Raw genomic sequence first — 6,000 nt, 5'->3', positions numbered from 1 at the left:
GAAGTTCGCAAAATGCTTGCCAAGAGCATAATAGAACCGTCATGTAGTCCATGGGCGTCACCTGTTGTACTGGTAAAAAAGAAGGATGGCTCATGGCGCTTTCGCTTGGACTATCGGCACCTTAACAGGGTTACCAAAAAGGACGTGTATCCCCTACCTCGGATTGATGACGCCCTTGACTGCCTCCACGGTGCTCGCTATTTCTCCTCTATTGACCTTCACTCCGGCTACTGGCAGATTGCCGTGGACGATCTCGACCGCGAGAAGACTGCTTTTATAAATCCCGATGGCCTTTATCAATTCAAAGTGATGCCATTCGGTCTTTGTAACGCCCCTGCCACTTTTAAACGCATGATGGACTCCCTCCTTCACGGTTTAAAATGGTCCACGTGCCTATGCTACTTGGACGACGTTATCGTATTCTCCCCAACGTTCGCTACGCACCTCGAGCGCCTCTCAGCAGTCCTGGTAGTTTTTCGTCGAGCCGGTCTGCAGCTCAACGCATCTAAGTGTCAATTAGGCCGTCGCCAGATTACCGCCCTTGGACATCTCGTTGACGCGAACGGAGTGCAACCGGACCCAGGCAACATCCATGCTGTTGCGCACTTCCCTGTTCCGAAGTGTGCCAAGGATGTGCGCAGCTTCATCGGCTTTTGTTCGTAGTTCCACCGTTTCGTGAGAAATTTCGCCGCCTTAGCACGACCACTAACCGAGCTTTTGAAAAAAGACGCCCCTTTCCAGTGGGGCGATAACGAGGCCTCTGCATTCTCACATCTAATCGACGTTCCCATAAGGCCTCCCGTTCTGGCCCATTTCGATCTTGCTGCGCCTAGCGAAGTCCGTACTGATGCCAGCGGTCACGGAACCGGCGCAGTACTGGCAGTACTGGCGCAACGCCAGCGCGGCAACGACCGTGTTATCGCTTACGCCAGCAGGCTCCCCCGACCTGCGAAGCGCAACTATTTCATCACTGAGCGTGAGTGTCTGGCCCTAGTTTGGGTGGTTGCGAAGATCCGCCCATACTTATATGGCCGACCCTTTTCCGTTGTCACAGACCGTCACGCGCTTTGCTGGTTATGCTCACTGAAAGATCCTACAGGAACACATGGTCGCTGGGCCTTACGCCTCCAAGAATATTCGTTCTCTGTTACCTACAAATCTGGCCGACTACACAAGGACGCTGACTGCCTGTCTCGTTACCCGGTAGACGAGCCTGACGACGCCGACAGTAGTACCGCCAACGGCATTTTTTCTGTGTCTGCCTTCGCTAACATCGCCGATGAGTAGTACCGAGACCTACCACTGCGAGCACTCATCGAGCGTCTGCGCTCTACACCTACCGACGCGTCCGTTCGCCGCTATGTTCTCCAGGGCGGCATTCTGTACCGAAGGAACTTCCTCCCTGACGGATCTACTCTCCTTCTTGTCGTGCCAAAACATCTACGACAAACTGTGCTCTTTAACCCAATAGGGACCGGTTTCTTTTTTTTTTCGTGCTAACTTTAAATAAATGTAATATATTAACTTACCTTTATACTAATAATTCACATGCAAGAAATTATTTTTTTGTTTTTTTTATTGCGATGAAGGCTTGCCCTTAAGGCATAATTCTTGGAGCGTAAATGTGTATTATATGTGTGCTGTGAGGCCTGTGTTGTGTATGAATTGAAGCAGTGTTTTGTGAAATCTGTTGTCATGTATCCAGTGGTCATAGCTGGTTGTCACACTGTAGCGGAGGCCGGCTTGCTGTAGGAGACGCGAGCGTTCCGATTGTAAACCCGTACATGTCCATATTAGGTGGTATGCATCTGATTCCACCACAGGAACGGAGCAGTATGGACACGTAGCACCCAGTGGTAAATGCGGCCAGTTCCACCTTGATACAACAGCCGGTGTAAGGGCCACCCCCGCCCGAAGCCTCCTAAGCACAACTTCCTCCGCCCTAGTAAGGTGAAGGGGGAGGGAGCAGACACACGGTGGGATAAGAGCGCGCGTGTCCTGCCGGAGAACATTTTTACGGGCTCGCAGCGAGTTACGGGGTTGGGGTGGGAGGGGAATAGGTGGAGGATCAGGATTAGGAGGGCAGTGTGCCTGCTGGTCAGCAGCAATGTTGTGAGGGTTCGCTGAATGGCCTTGAATCCAGTGTACCTTGACGCAAGTAGCTGTTTTACTATTCATAGTGTGTATTCTCTCGCAGATTTCCATCGCCTTATCAACCTTCTTGAGTTCCTGAATAGCCGCTAAAGAATCCGTGAATATATCTAGTTGCTTGATGGTAGGCAGCTTAGATGTCGCATCTTGCACAGCGTCGTGGATGGCTTGAAGTTCCATTACTAGAGCGCTGGCTTCCGTAGATAAATAGCGCTGGTGGCCGCTGATGAAATTATGCGTAGTACTGAGGAATGATGTCCTTCCGCCGTCTGGGAGAATGGCAGCATCCGTATAGACTTTGCAGGTGTTAACGCATGATGCATCGACGATGTTGTGTTCGTCAATAGTACCTGTTGTATCGCTGCGTCGTAACTTCATTGGCTTATTAGTTGTGATGCTGGTGAATTCCCAGGGAGGCATTGGATAGGGCTGATTGTCAATCCGAGAGCCGCGGTGAAAATGAGCATGCAACGCAGCGACAGCCGGAATAAGTTGCTTTTTTATTTCACGTGCTTTTTCACGTTGCAAAATTAGCTCTGCAATTGTGTTGAGCTGGGCATGTTCCTGTAAGGTTGGTATCGGAGTGATGCGGGGCAGTGCTGTGATTGTGCGCATAGCATCGCGATTAATCGTCTCCAACTGTGCCAGCTGTGCCAAAGCCAGCCGTTAAAATTGTGCTTGATATAAAATTCGTGGCTGCAAGACTGCACGCACCAACCGTCGAGCTACGTCAGTACGAGCTCCAGCTGCTTTTGCTGCAATGCGACGAATAAGGTGAAGTGTTTTTGTCGAACTCTGTCTGGTTTTACGGAGCCAGTGTGCACCACTGCCGGATTGGTGAATATCGAGACCCAGTATGCGGACCTCAGAAGCCTCAGAGATTGTCAGTGCGCCGAGTCTAAATGTAAAGGGGTGCTGCGTGATTCTTGTGCGTCCTTTCTTGTTGGCCACCACAACATAGCTTGATTTTTGGGCGGAAATGTCCAATCCTGCTTTCCGAGCGTAGTTGTTCAGCACATCAAGGGCTTCTTGAAGCTGTTGAGTTTGTCTAGATATATCTTTATGCACGGACCACAAAGTGACGTCATCCGCATAGATTAAGAACCTCACATATGGAATCCGATGTAGTTGCCAGGCTAGCGGTATTAGAGCAACGTTGAATAGAAGAGGAGCCAGAACCGAGCCTTGTGGGACTCCTCTGTTCGATGTGAAGTATCCTTCTTGCCTTCCATCTACTCTAATCGCAAATGTGCGATTCTGAAGGAATGAGTAGATGAATCTTATCACCCGCGGTGGAAGTCCCAGGTCGATGAGATTGGCTATAATGATTTCATGGTCTATATTGTAGCTTTCGTTATGTCTGTTGCTAGTACCGTGCGCACAGCGTGACTGTGTGGAGAAACCTGTAAAACATCGTCTGATAACATAGAAAGTCCGTCTTCAGTTCCCAAGTAAGAACGGAATCCAATTTGAGCAGGATGATATTTATCGTGGCGTTCAAGCCATCAGGAAACTCGTGTGGCCAGCATCTTTTCAGCGAGTTTGCAGACAGTTGAGGTTAGTGAAATTGGGCGTAAAGACTGCAGGCTATTTGGAGACTTTCCTGGTTTCGGAATCGCGACAACAATTGAATGCTTCCAATCAGGTGGAACGTTTCCAGTCTCCCATACTTTATTAATAGCCTGAATAAGTGCGTCGAGAGCTACTCCTTCCATGTTCTTGAAAACCTCATAAGGAATACCATCGGGATCAGGTGTTGTTCGTTACTTCGAAGTTTCAATCACCGCTATTAGTTCGGCCATGCTGAAAGGGCTGGATATATCGGATTTGGAGGTTGTGTCAGACTCATCAATTTCGGGGCAGTTTATAGGTGACGCTTGATCGTATTCCGGAAAAAACGCTCTAGCAGCGTGTTCTGCAAATTGATGCGGCGAACTCTGCATCGCTAACCTAACGCTCGCTGCAGGGTCAGGTTGCTCGTGACCGCGTTCCATTGACCGGAACGTACGCCAAAGTGCTCGGTTTTCAATGCCCGATCCAAGATTCTCGCACCACTCATACCATCGTCGTCGAGAAAGCTGCTTTTCGTGCTGACGCGCCTTCGCCGCTATATGGTTAGCACGTGCACGGCTACCTGGTGCATCGGGATTCCTCGACGCATACAATTCTGCCTGACGTCGCTTTGCCCAAAGTTGCAAAAGGGTGAGGTCCGGTTGAGGTTGTTCCTCGTCAACTGTAGTTACAGTGGTGTTCCTCCGTAGCAGTTCTTTCAAAGCGGGAAGAATTTCTGAGGGCTCTGAGGGTACTTTATCAATCGATGATTCCCGAAACTTATCCCAATGCGTGACTGTTACTCGTCGTCGAATTTTCTTTATGCACGTTCTGTGCAAACCAATCATTATTGGCATATGATCACTGCCCCGTGTATCTGGTTCCACCCGCCACTGCGGCATTCCAGGACCCAACCACCACGTGAGGTCTGGAGCGTTTGTTCTAGATACTGCGGGTACAACACAGGTACCCACAGCATGATGGTTCAGCAGTGTAAAAGTGGCATCGCTCATGATGTTTTTAACTTGGTATCCTCTTCGGGAGTTGTACTTGTACCCCCATTCTGTATGTCGGGCATTGAAGTCTCCACCCACGAGAATAGGAATTCCCGGGTACGTAGACCGGAGATGGGCTATCCACCCCAAGTTCAAACGTGTGCGCTGCGGTCTGGCGTAGAATGACACTAGAATGACAGGAGTCTTCACTGGTCGTGTCAGGACCCCGACAACTTCTTGATTACCACTACACCATGGCTCCAGGTCAATCACTGTGTGAGCAATATGCGATGATATATAAACTGCAGCTTTCCCCGGAGCTGAAGCCATTGTAGTAGCACGTCTATCTCTAATAGATGGGTTATGGTACCCATTAAAATTGGATAGGGAGCATAGCTTATTATGCTCTTGAATAAGCAGTGCCCACACATGTAGCTTATTGTATTGAAGCTTGGTTTTAATTTCTCCTAACTTGGAGTTTAGGCCCCGACAATTCCACTGTAGAATTCCATCCTGTGACAGCTGCTGCAGAGAATTAGCCATGATGCAGGCAATTCTGAATGAGCAACGTTAGTTGAGCAAGTTGATCTAAAACTGCTGTCCAAACAGCTTGGTTGACCTGTGGTGCCGGACGGGATCCAGGCGTAACGGTGGCATTAGCAGTGGTTGATGCGTCACGTGTCGGTCCTATTTTCTGACGACGCAGAATTACCAATTCTTTATGTTTGCGTAGTCGCTCAATCTCTCTTGCCAGTGCGTCTATCCGAGCGTCAATGTCATCATGGTCATCATCTGACTGATGCAGAGGTTCCGGTAATTTCTGTTTCTTTGTCTGCGACTGCAGACAAAGAAATTATTACTCTTGCCTAATTAGTTTTCGAAATATAGCCCGTGACCATATGGTCACACTGGGCCCTTATGCTACAGCAAAATGCGCGAAGTTAAAAACATCTATTTCAAGCCATGAAACATCACAAAAAACATACATAGTGAATAGTCGAGCACTAATTTAGTGTGATATGGTTTAAATCATGGAATACACACGCCGACAGCATATTTTGTGCAATGTGTGTGCACCACGCTGTTGCAATTATCTCATGCACACCTCCACCTCTTGCCTATGGGTATTCGTACAACAAAGTGGGCCACTTGGCGATACCGTGTAACATTCAGAACATCAGCAGTCTTTGGGATTCTGCGTTGACCAGGTCCTCTAGGCTTATTGTCCCATCGCATTAGGTAGCTTTGTGCAATTTGCATGCGGAATCCTATCTGCGTGACGTCGAACACTGTGCTACGAATT

Source organism: Dermacentor albipictus, chromosome 6 (genome assembly GCF_038994185.2).
Source record: "Dermacentor albipictus isolate Rhodes 1998 colony chromosome 6, USDA_Dalb.pri_finalv2, whole genome shotgun sequence".
NCBI lineage: Eukaryota > Metazoa > Arthropoda > Arachnida > Ixodida > Ixodidae > Dermacentor > Dermacentor albipictus.
The sequence above is the reverse complement of the archived record's forward strand: the minus strand, read 5'-3'. Positions refer to the sequence as shown.